Source organism: Mastomys coucha, unplaced genomic scaffold (genome assembly GCF_008632895.1).
Source record: "Mastomys coucha isolate ucsf_1 unplaced genomic scaffold, UCSF_Mcou_1 pScaffold23, whole genome shotgun sequence".
Lineage (NCBI taxonomy): Eukaryota > Metazoa > Chordata > Mammalia > Rodentia > Muridae > Mastomys > Mastomys coucha.
Window position 1 is genome coordinate 42,791,369 of NW_022196906.1, and position 13,224 is coordinate 42,804,592.

General features: G+C 47.8%; 1 protein-coding gene and 1 pseudogene across 2 annotated transcripts in view; both read right to left on the minus strand.

The window, feature by feature from the left end:
• The window catches only part of Zbtb16 (zinc finger and BTB domain containing 16), a 187,333-nt gene that overhangs the window by 115,666 nt on the left and 58,443 nt on the right, over positions 1–13,224 (minus strand). The window lies entirely within an intron of this gene.
• LOC116072527 lies at positions 6,031–6,416 on the minus strand (annotated as a pseudogene).

A 13,224-nucleotide genomic window follows, 5' to 3' on the forward strand; every position in this document is an offset into this window, starting at 1 on the left:
GGGGGCAGCATTTTCTTTCCCTTTTCAGTGTATACGATACAATGGGGCCCCATCAGAGGTCGCCATGACAGGTGGCTGGCACACCCAATCAAAACCAGGACACACCATTTCTATCTTACCTACATTTGCCAGAAGCACAGACAAACACATCAACTTCATTTAACTTTTCTTTTTCAGCATTCGAGAGGGCAGAGGTGAAGGTTTGATAAACCAATATGCAATGGTTCTAGAACATTCAACGCTGTTTGCAATTAGCTTTCCTGTTACTTCAGTAAAGGAGGTCCTTTCCTATTCCCTAACCCCTGCCCCACCTGATGAGATCCTGCCTAAATAAACTGATCATATGACAATCATAGGTTTCCAATAATGTTTTTCAACAATCAAGACACACAAAATCTCTGTCTTGGCTGCCACATACACCTGTCTCACCGAGACCAAAGCATTCTGCCAAGGACTCACATCGGGCCAGCCAAAAAGCAATGCCCAAGTCTATGTACACTGAAGACATTTTATACCCACGGCCAAACTGCCTCTGATGCACAATCAGTCCCCTGGGCCTGGCAAGCATCTCTGGAAAATTCTATCGGAAGTTTCTGAAAATGTAGTTCAAGTTGCAAAGAAAACAAGGGTGAACCATGTCCCCTTGGGAGACCATGGGCTCTCAAAGTCCAGCTTTAAGCTCATGTTATCCTTGTGGCTTTGACTAGCCATACATGAGTCAATGAATTTGGGCATTCACTGGGTGGGCCATCTGGGGACAGGCCTGCTGATCTGCACACTGGCAGGCTTCCATGTTTGTTCTCTGGAACAATAAATGTCAGTGAATGAGAAACCTCGATTATGTCAGATCATTTCCAACACCTGACTCAATAAAAAGTAGGTCTATGGGGAAAATGGTTTTTACATTTAAGATTCAATACAAACTTTTGAGCAAAACCCAACAACAACAAATACCGAAAGCCCTGTGTCGGGGCAAGGATGTTCCACCCCAGGACGGCTGTCATTCTAGAGCAAGTATAGGTCTATAGAGGATGAGGGGAAGGAGCACAGAAACTGAGTTGAGGAATATTCCCAGCCTTAACCAGTATATACCAGCAACAACTCTCCTACACACATTGTGGCAACCAAAACTGTCTCCAGATTTTACTAAATGCACTCTGGAGCATAAAGCTGTCCCTGGCTGAAAACCACTGACTATATTAACCCAAGCCAGCTCTGCGCTTTCCAACGCCATTATAACTGGGAACCAAGATACCAGTTCCGGAGCACAAGATCATAAGCTATCAAAGCCCTCAATGACTTCTCCTCCTGGTACTTAGCGAAGCAGGAGATACACTACGCCATACTGGTAGCTACCATGAGGTAGCTCAGCAGAGCTCACAACCCAAAATGTTTTCTAGTTGGGTCTTTCTAGTTAGGTAGAAAATTCAATGAATGACCACAGCCGTTTCAACCGCCTTATTCTCTTTACATAAGCACAGACAGGCACATGGGATCACATGAAGCTAGGCTCACTTAATCTCTTCCACTATCAGCTGAAGTATTGCTGAGAGGAGTGTCTACACAGAAGCAGTTGAGAGAAGGCACTGGGAAGATGGTGACAGAGGAGGGAAAGTAAAGCCTTAATCATGTCTTGACACTGTTCTTTCAGTTGTCCGTAGCTTACTAATAAACATCACTGTAAGGCAGGAGAGCACGTCACATTCACATCCTGTAGACTCCACCACACACAGGCCTTTATGTGCTTGTAACGGTGAGAGCACATTCCGATGCACACTCAGACATCAGTGTTGACACATCATGAATTATACACATCCCTTTAGGGCAGAGCATCAGTCCTACATTCACAAGTGCCACATCTCAACGAGGTTGAGCAAGGAAAGAAGAAATGACCAGGGGGAGGATGCAAAGACGCATCTCCCCAGCCCAGACCCTGCACTGCTGGGTGTACATGGCCTTCAATATCTACCCTGATGGTTTCCTAGATCTCTCTAGCAACAAAGCAGCTGGAAGCACTGAAATCATATTCTCCCAAAACCCAGGCCACAGGGGGAGCATAGAGATGAGTATCTCTCTCTCTTCGGACAGGCTATATGCTCGAGTGAACCCAGAGAGCACCAGAGCCTCTCTCCTGAGCTAACAAGCACAAGTTTTCCTAGGTGAAAAGGAAACAAAGCCTGTCCCTTCCCAGGCATCCCGACTACTTTCTGGGACTGTCATTACAAGACGCTTGGCTTCTGCAGACACACACCTTGCTGGCCCAAGGAAATCAATATGAAAATCAATTCATGCACTGATATATTTTATCAAGATCCATGTGGCAATGCCACATTTCATTTACAGTGCAGCGCTCAAGGAAGCCAAGGTCACAAGATAGAAAGTGGGATGCAGGAGCTGGGGAGGGGGAGTAGCCCATATTCTGCACTGGCTGCAAATAGAAAAATGAATGAAGTAGGAACAGAGATAGAAAGGGGGAGCCTAGGGATGCAACAATTACTGTATGTAGGAGGCGAGGCACCACTCCAGCTTGCCAGCTTGTTTAAATGTGAAATAGCTAGGAGATTTAAAATTCTAAGTATTCTCCTCCTTGACCGTGGCAAACCAAAAATGGTTTCCACTATCGTGCCGGGTAGTAGGATAGGAACCATTTCTGAGCAGGAGATGAAAATGAGGAGTGGGGCATGGACAGTGCATGGCATGGAGGGCAACAGAGACCAGGCAGTGTGTGGGCACAAAGGCCAAGAAAAAGAATGAAAGTGAGCAGGCAGGGGAGCCAGCATCAGGCGGGAAGCAAATGGAGATTTCAAGAAGGCTTGGGGAGGGAAATTATGATATCAACATGGCTGCAGAGGGGCATATTTTTAGTAAATTTGAAAGTGATTTGCCACGCGTGGTACCACCCTATGCGGGAGGGTTCTCCCCCGGCTCTGGTGGCTGTGCCATGGATCAAATGTACGCAGTAATTGTAGATTCGCTGCTACCCTCTCACCTCTAAACAGAGTAGATTAAAATAGCATGAACAGCTATAATAATGGGTTTAGGATTCAGCTTTTTACAGCCAGGGGAAAAAAATGCTTATGGAAATAAGGATTTTGCTGATTATTTTCCAAATGAAGAAAATGAAAGGAAAATAGCTACGGGAAGTAAAGGACAAACCATATTCGGGACTGAGTGGGCCGCTGAGCACTGCACACCTAGACCATGGCTACAGTCAAGGCATGTCCTGTGTCACCAAGGTTCCAGACATCTAAATACCTGCAGAGACTTGACCTGCTTCCACACTGAAGCCAGCTTCCCGCTGTCACTTCTTGCTCTAGAGACTGTAGACACTGTCTGTTCCCCACTTGCAGTCTGCTCCCTACTTTCAGCTCAGACCTCTCCAGTGCCCCAGGAAGAGAAATCTACAAACAGCTAATGGCAAATGGAAAGGTGAGCAGGTTACAGGCACACGACCACTTCAAAGAAAGGTACGCTCTCACTAGCCAGAATCAAGACTGGTTAAGGCTACTTGCTGATCTTGCAGAGGATCGGGGCTGATTTTCCAGTGCCCACTCGACGGCTTGTTCTAGATGATCTGACCCTCTTCTGACCTCAGCAGGCATGAGGCACACGTGTGCACATACTTAAACCCAGCCTGGGCTGCAGAACAGGAATCATCCCCCTGTGCCATTGTGCCCACGTGGATGGTGCCCACTCCCTTCACCTTTCACATGGCCAATGCAGGACTAAGCTGTCCACAGGCCAAGTGACCCATCCCTCTGCCTCAGACTGAGGAAGGTCCTCCTGAAGAGGCGCTTCCAGATGCTCAGGTAGGAGGATAAAGGGTGCAGGAAAAGCTAGCAATTATCTCTCTGGGTCTGCCGGGATTTCCCATCACCTCCATCTAGAGATCTCAAGCCCTCTAAGGCAGTCCTCATGGTTTTCTCATGTCTCACAGGAGCAGTCTATCAGGACAATGACAAAAGGAGACTCCAATCACAGGAAAATCATTTCTCAATTACCTAACTGAGTGAGAAAGACTGAAGCCCAGGTAAACCCAACCTCCAGCTGAGGATCCGCACTCCCACAGATAGCCAGGTCTACATGTACTCACCAACACCGGGGTCCTGGGTGGAGGACGGAAGACTTCCGTACTCTCAGGCCCAGACCCCCACTGTGGAAATTTTACTCGTTGCTACAGCAAATGACTTAACAAAAGCATCTTAAGGAGGAGTTTATTGTGGCTCCCAATCTGAGGGTGCAGTCCATCATGGCAGGGAAGACACGGCCGCAGGAGTGTGAAGTAGCTAGCCGAGCTGCATCCACAGCGAGGAAACAGAGAGATGAATGCTGGTGTTCTGCTTGGTTTTTTTCCTTTTTGCACAGACCACAATCCATGTTTGGGACTGCCCTCAGTTAGGGTGGGTCTTCCATCTCAATGAACCTAAACTCCCTGACAGACACGCACAGCAGTTTCTCTGTGGTGATTCTAGAGCCTGTCTATGTTGGCAATCAAGAGTGACTGCATACTCGCCCCTCCGGAACACTACAGCAGTCTGCCACGCTACTCTAAGTCACCTATGCTTAGATTCTCTCAGACACAATAATAACACCGTAACTCCCCAAAGTCCTACTTCTTGGCTGTTAAAGGACACACAACTCCTGCAGGGAGAGTCAGAGGTCTGTGGGTTGGCCACGTAGGTCATCAATGTCGGAGTGAACCCATCCCTGAGTCACTCAAACAGCCCTATTAAACCTGTATTCTGAGACCCTCTTCCAACCTTTCTCTCTCTGGCTCTTGGCATTTATAGTCAGGAATCCAGCCTCCAGTACTGCCCTCCACTAACCTACAAATACCTGGACAGTACAGCATCCGAGAGGGAGGGGGAGTGTGTGTGTGTGTGTTTCTTTGGTGCTGAGGATTAAACATCAGTGCCTAACAATCACTAGGCAAGGGTTCTTCTATCCCACTCCCCATCTTTATCTTCAGTTGAAAAGCAATCATTTCATAGATGTGTGTTTCTGTTTGTGGAAGTATGCAGGGACAAACACACACCTATGAAATGGTTGCTTTTCATCAAACAGGGACAAAAAGTGGTCCTCTAACTTCATGTTACAATTATCTAGGAAGCTAATTTAATACGGCTATGCTTCCAACCCCAGGAACTTGGATTACAGTCTATTGAAGCAGGCTGAGAGTTTTACACATGTACCCCATGGGATTCTGACGCCAGTGGCTCAGCAAGTCACCCTGGCTTTCATCTGTGAGCCACTGTGAAAGAGGGGGAGTATACACCAGGCTTCCCCTAAGAGAAGCCACACAGAACAGTGAGCTCATGCAGGGATTTGAACACTCATCTGCCACTCTTGCCTTCATCCTGAGATGGAGATACACCACTGGCATCAGGCTCTGTGACTCAAGGGAGCAGACATGGTCCTCTGCAGGTGGAAGACCTGGAGGATGCTAACCTTGGGTCCCAAGACAGGGTTAAGGGGCCACATTTCCCTGGCTTCCACTTCAGGAAGGAAAAAAAGACAGGGTCTTGGCCTTAAGAGACTACTGCCTGCTGGGAAAGACAAGGTGAAGCTGCTGCCTCTCAAACCATAGGGATGGATGCTCTTAGGGAAGGGTAATGCTGCTACCAAGAGCTGAGATTGGAAAGGTGGAGAACTCTATTGTTCGCTCACTGGGACTTCAGACCAGTCACCTGACTTGGGCCCATAACTGCACTTAAGGACCAAAGGACCTCTCTTTCAGAATGTCCCTCTAAGGTGTCCTGTCTGACCACTCAGCCGGACTCCCGTGTAGCCACTACCACAGCATCCTGGGTGCCTGACCCCACTCCCAGATGAAGACCATGCCAGGCCACTCCCCACACCCACACACAGTTCCCTGCCAGGGGCTTCTGTGACTCCACTGCGCTCCACTTCACAGTCAGCTCAGCCCTTTACCACCACACTTCCTGGAATCAATCCAAGCACAATGAAACCAAAAGAAAGGGGGTTAGCAAACTCTTGTTTTGTAGTTTCATCCCCCACCTCGCCCCACACCTATCCAAGATAAATGTTTATTGAGGAGGGGGCACAGCCATCAGTCGTTCTTGGCAGCGACTTCCTCATAGTTGCCAACCCGTTGCTTATTTCCTTCTGTTTCCTCTTGGCATGCATGTGTGTGCCCATCCTCTTCTGGATGAACTTGAGCACAGGCTTGTCCTTAGACACCTTGAGGAGCTCTTTGGTGCACCACTTACCAGCACTTCCCGGATCATGTCCGCTATGAACTTGACGTGCTTGCTAAGGTAGCTGCTGTACCTGCTGGGTCTCGGCTTACTGGAGTTCTTCTTATTGCTCTTGTTGAAGCCCACAGCCATGGGGTAGCTCAAGGCTGTGGCTGCTGCTCTCTGATGGTGGGAGCAACAGGAAAGTATTTTTGGTGTTTTATATATTTTTTTTTAAGACAAGGTTTGTAGCCCTGGCTGTTCTGGAACTCACTCTGCAGACCAAGCAAGTCTTCAACTCAAAAGATCCCACCTGCCTTGGCCTCCCAGTGCTGGGTTTGAAGGCCTGCACCGACAAACTCGGCTTTGTGGTTCCCTCTGAAGATGTTTCAATAAGGAGCGCTAGATTTACCTCGTTTTAAGACCAGATCAGGCAGAGGTAATTAGAGAAAAGCTGTAGCCATTCCTAGACTGCACTGAGAGGTTCGGTGCTGGCAGGACCCTCAACATGGCAATCTCCATGTGTGCCTTGTTCTAAGCCATCCATCTAGGGCCACATACTTAGCAGGTGAACGACAGAGGCCAGGATATCCAGGGCTCTGGGGCCCTCCCCTTGTAGAATAACAATGCATCTGTTACAAGAGTCTGAGTACCAAATGCCAGTCTCTCTGGAAGCTGGTGGGTAGTTCCTCCATCTCTCCTCAGGAAGGCCTGCTTTGCCTCTCTGGTTTCCTCTGTTGCCACTTCAATCTCTCTGGAGTCATGTCTAAACCTAGTTCTCCAAAGCAATGATTCTAAACCATGGAGACCACCCCTGCGATCAGCACACCCTTGGCTCTCCTGCTAGCCCAGGCTCTGCCCCAAAGAGAAACCACAAGGTCCCTAACACGTAAGATGGAAACATAACAACACAGCCTCCCTCCTACTGGAAAGGGCTGTCTTGTGGCTATGTACTACCAAGAAAGGAGTCAATGAGGAGACTGGCTCAGTACTGCCATGTCCCAAATTGGCAGAAGGAATGTGGGGGCATGCTGGATGCTTTTTTTCCCCTGAAACTCTTCTGCAATTCTGAAACAATTTCATAAAAACAAAATGGGTTGGGATGGAGAAAGACAGGGGTGATCGTTAACTCTCTAAGCATGCTGTACTGCTTCTCAAAAAGGGATGTCACCACTATCGTCCTTTGAAACTCTGTTGGAAAACAGGTAGATGGGGAAAACGAAGGGTCTGGGGTTCTTCCAGAAGAAAAGGCAAACCCAGTAAGTACCCACCCTTTGCCCTCTCCCTTCAGAAAGCAAGCCGAGCCCACATTGGTTCTCCAGTTCCAAGAAGTCTCCTGCCACCGATGACCCTCCTATGCACTGCCTTGTGTAGCAAGCACTGTGTATCTGGTTATGAAGAATGGGTGAGAGGCTGGAACAGGTGCTCTCTGCACAGTCATTATGAACAGGAAGATTGCCCTTAGCTGGGCTTGGCTTAGCTGTCTCCTGGCTGGTGAAGCTCAGGTTTCAAGGCCTCTTAGGAGAGACGCTGATCTGTCTGCCTGAGGTGAAGGCTCTGCCAGCTACAGGAGGGCCAAAGGGTTACCTGAGGAGTTTTGCTCTTTCTCCATCTCCTTCCTTAATAACTGCCCTTAGTCCTAGAGTTTAGTAAGGGTGGAATTCTGGAATAACTCAGTTCCGGACCTTGTTTGGCAGGGACGTGGGGGAAGAGATGCAGAGGGAGGCAAAAGGAAAGAACGGGTAAGAGATGTGTGTGATGCATCTAAAAACACCAGTTCAAGCCACGGCCATTTCAGTCACCACAGCCACCAGACCCTATATTGTTCTCGAGACACCTGGCGACATGAACATGTTGCAAAAACAAAGATGGCTCCTATTTCCAAATGTTGCTCTGGCCCCGAGGCATCACAGTTGTAGTATAACCTCGAATCACGAGCACAGAGCCTGGTTAATTGAGCTAACACCACACCATGTCCTACATGTCAGAGAAGAATGGGCTGGATTTGGTTCCCCATCACCCCGACCCTCTCCCCAGAGCAAAGCGACCCCAAGGACAGACTGCATCTGCTGATCCCCTGTTGAGATTATTCATATGTTTTGATTCCTAATTCAGAAATAATAAGTGGTTCGTGGCTTCCAAGTTTAAAAATATATTCATCATCTGGTCTCTGTCACAGCACGTAGCCCACTGGCACGGGAATGTATGCCACAGGAGGCTCCCTGGAACGGTGGTGCCCATATCCCCACTTAGCTAGTGGTGACAGGAGTCTGGGGTCACTAGCTCTCCTCTCCTCCCTCCTTCCCTCCCTCCCTCCTCCCTCCCTTCTTCCCTCCCTCCCTCCCTCATCTCATTTCATTAAAAACCTTATCTTAAGGCCATTGTCAGGAATCTTCGGTCACACAGCACTTACGACTGAGGAATTGCAAACTCAGATGTTGCTCAACAAGAATGATGGATGGGGGGCTGACAGTAAAAAACATGTACTTTATTCAATTTCAAACTTTATGGGAAAAACAAACAGGTCAGCTGGTTTCAGTATGGAACAGGGGCTAGAAAGGCACCTGTAAACAATCTCTTTCTAAACAGTCATATATTTCTGTAAATATATATACAAATAAATATGTAGACATGTGTACATACATGCATGAGGGTACATATTTGATGTATGTGTATGTACAGATATGTATGTATATGTGTACACACAGCACAACATAGCTCTTAGCTACAAATGCAGCACAATCGAGGAGGTTGAAGCCAGGCACTGGAACACATAACTATAATCCTAGCACTTATAATCCCAATCCTAGGGCTAAGGCAGGAGGTTTGTTTCAAGTGCAAACCTAGCTACACTACACAGTGAGTATCAGGCTAGTGAGGGCTACAGAATAACTAAGGGGGGCGGGAGGAAGGAAGGAAGAAGAAGATAGTTAAGAGTCCAGTATTTTCTCGTAGCACATTCATCCTTTCTATTTGTGATAGACTCCTTTTAGGGGACACTGTAAACCCCCTCCAATCCACAAAAGGCAAGGGAGGAGCTTAGCAGCCATTTTAAACTATCGAACTGCTATGAACTACACTGTATATCATTAAATTAGCATATTGAAAGCCTAGCCTCAAATACCTGCAGATGCAACTTACCTACAAGGAAGCAATTAGGTTAAACAAAGGTCATAAGGGTGGGGCCCTAATCCCGTAAAATTAGTGTCCTTATAAAAAGAGACACCTCCCAACCCTACTCCCCTACCCCTCGCCTGGTACTGCGGTATGACCATGTGACTATAATCTCTGACGCAGGCAGGCCAGGGCTACATAGAGAAATCATAGATGTCTCAAAAAGAAGAGGAGAAGGAGACCTCAAGAGACCAAGGGAATCCTCTCTTAACTTCTTCCCCACCAAGTGAGAACACAGAGAAGATAAGGCAGAAGGAGCATCCTGTGTAGGAATCCTTCAGCACTCTGACCTCAGAAGTCCGGCTAAGTCAGGCCATGCAGCTCTGTTGTGTGAGTCTGAGCAGACCACACCTATGGTCCTCGCCACAAAGCCTTGCTGATCGAATGGCCAGGTATGGACACTTAGCCCAGCTGCAGAGGACAGAGTGCTTTCTAGAGCCTGGGATTCTAGAAACGTGGGCAGATGAGCCTAACCTTGTCACCCTGTCCACCTGGAAGTCCTAGGGAGGCCCTTCTTAGATTCACTCTGAAAAAAAAAAAAACTATGGAAATTAAGCTGGATGCATAAACGGAGCAGAGCTAGAAAGAACATTTCCAACAGCTACATGGTAATTCTGTTCTCTCACCTTTCAAGGGAGGACTGTTTGCTTGCCCTGGGCTCCAAGAAACTCTTGTTTTATGACAACAAGTTCTTTTATTTGGCTTCAGCTAGACATATGTATGCATATAATTCAACCTACAACCTACATCCAGAGAGCCTGGCTAGTACACACTATGGTAGACTTTGCGATCTTTAGCTACTGTGCCCTCCACATTTATTAACCACCTCATGATAAATGTCTACATTTTGAAGAAACTGAAGTGACAGACATTCACTGAATTGGAACCAACGTGAACGCCTGCCAAAGAAAGTTCCACCACCAGGCACAGCCCAGCTTAAGCTGCAGACAGAAACCAGCCTTAAGCAACAGATGCTTTTGTGCTGGTCCCTATGTGTTACACAGGCTAAAAGGATGCTGTGTTTCTCCTTCTGTTTGCCTCATATACAGGGCACGCGTTCAGGAAGTGAAGAATAAAAGGCCGTTTCCATTTTTGATCCCACCCTTCTTGCCAACCATACCAGGCACACATCTGCTAGAATAAATGGTTGCTATAGAAATCACCATTTTTGGAACAGGCAAACCCAGTGTCTATGAAGAAAGCAGCCATTTCAGTCTCCGTGAAATCTGTGGACTTGGGGCTTAGGAATCATAAGAGGATAGCCCAAACCCCATAGCCAAACTTGCCCTAAATGGGAGTCATGACACTTCACACCTCAAAGAATCCATTATGGCAGTCTGAGATGAAGAGCTCCCAACACGAGCAAAGGTCACGCTAGAAGTACCTGTCTTGGGAGAAAGGTCGAAATGTGTACAAGTGTGTGGAATACCACAGTGGGATGCACTGGGAATGATTTGGGATGTGAAATCAGCCATTGCTGACTTCAAAGCTTCACTCTGACATCTTAAGACTGTACAACTGTGAAGGAATGGCTTCTCTAGCCTGTGCCTCAGTTTCCTCATCTATAAAATAGAAATGGAACACTCCTCATCTATAGGATTATGGCTATGATTAGTAAACCAAACAATGGACAGATATAACCAACCAATGTCAGCAATGAGCAGTGGTTTTTTGTTGTTGTTGTTGAATTCCATAGTGCTCACCAGAACCAAGGACCAGAAGGAGAAAAAGCAAAGGTAAAGACAGTAGGCTCAGGTTTGGACTCTGTTTTGGTTAGGAGGAGAAGTGACCTCCCCCAGGTAACACCTTATCTTCCTGGCAGGCCACCAAGGGCTGGGCCTCCACTCTGGTGCCCAACTAGGCTTGTTAGGGCTTTGATGGTAGCATTCAGAGGCTCCAACCTACAAAACTGGACTCTAGACTGTCTTAGCGAGCCCACAATTGGAAGATTTAAGTTAGCTACATCAAGAGGATTTGGACCATGGCCATCAGCAGACCCTCCAAGTTAAAGAGTGTGCACTACCCTGGAAAAATCAGTCAACAAGTATCTCCTAAGAACATCAGAAGAGCTCCCTTCCCAGGACCATGAAATGTGGAGAGCATCTGGAACCCAAAGACTCTATGTGGTTCTGTGGTTTCTCTCAACATGAGCCAGGAGTATTTCACAGGACTGTAACTAGGCATCCCAGACAGGTGTTCCTGTTTTCTTTCAAAGCATTCAACTATGGAGCTTGGTTGCCCCATAAGGCCTGTTCAAGGGAGGCAATATCCAGGGAAAGAGTAATGCTATGTGGCTTCCTAGGAGAGGGACAGAAGAATCCGAAGGTGCACGGATTTAAACAGGCCGCAAAGAACACAGGGACCTTTGACGATACCTCTCCTGTCCCACTTAAAGCACACCACCTGAGACAGAACCACCACAGGCTACAAGGCTCACCAAAAGCCGTTCAGAGCCTCAGTGGGTCCTGATCCAATTCTGAATATGACACGGCTTCTCTACGGCTTGGCCAGGTTTAAAAGAAAGCATCCAAAGGAATGAAGAGAAGGCATTGAGAAGAACCAAAAAGCCAGCACCACAGGGAGAAACCCGAAGTCCATGGGATGGGTTACAAGAGAAACTCCCCTGTACCGGAGGCTGCAACAGAGAGTTACTAAATAAGAAGCTATGACCTCCAAGGATGTGATACAGAATGTGGTGAAGTCAAGTTGATGAATAGCTCTACAGTGTGGGAGAAAGCAGTGGGGAGATGGGAAAGGGGTGAGGGAGAGCTGGAGAAATCTGGTCGAAGCTGGTCTTGAACTGGATTGGCTCCGGGCCTCCTGCTCTGTTCCAGGTCCCTCTCCATCTAGACGGCTGGCTCTGCCTTAGGGGCCTGTATACACTCCAGAAAGAAGGAGGTCTGGTATGGCTCTAATGGCCTCCCAGAACCTTGCAAGGCAAGTGCCAGCAGATGTTCACTGGCCCCAGGCAACCACTTTTACACGATCACATGGAATAGTTCACTTCTGCCTTTACAGAATTCTCTGCTGAGAAGGTCCTGAGAGACCACCTAGGGCACTCTCCTCAAGGCTCAGCCCTCCTCAGTAGACTCTGTCCTTCCTGTTTGTTAGAAAACTGCAATCTGCTTCTGAGAAATCCTCCTGCAAAGAAAGGTCTCCCTTCAGTGACAAAGCAGAGCTGTGATAACCATCCTCACATCGAGAGGCCAGACCACGATGATCATTCCTTCCACAGGAGTAGAAAGAGTGAGGGCCCCAGAATCTAGACCCCAGCCCCACTGCTTCCTAGCTGTGTGACTTCAAGAAGGGAACAGAACCATCCTGAGCTTCTGTCTAGCACCTGTATTCAGATCTTGTTGAAATCTGGCTTCTTAAAGCCCTTGTATGGGGACTGTCAACATATGGTGCTACAAATCCCCTAAAACAGACGTTTTCCACTGGTCATGGAAGGACCAGGAGTCCGTCCGGCACCAAGGTTTCCAACGCCACATTTTAGGAACCCCACAGTGCACAAAAGCATCTGTCTTGCCTGTCAGTTCTCTTGAAAGGACAGGGCTGGTACAGCACATGCCGACTTAGAGGCGACCCAGGTCCCTAGAGGTCCTTGGTGAGAAATCCAACAGGTAATTCCAGAGTTACCACAGGGGGATAGTAGTGGTGGAGAGTAACTCGTGGGAGCATAAGCATGCCTAGCTATACAACTAACTGCCCAACGGCTATGTCAGAAAGGCCAACCTGACCTACCCATCCAAACCCCAAACTACCCTCCAAATAGTGTGTACAGTACTTATTCTTGTTATTCCAGTGCAGAGCTCACCATTTTGAGATAGTGAGAAGGCCAGAGCATGCTTTC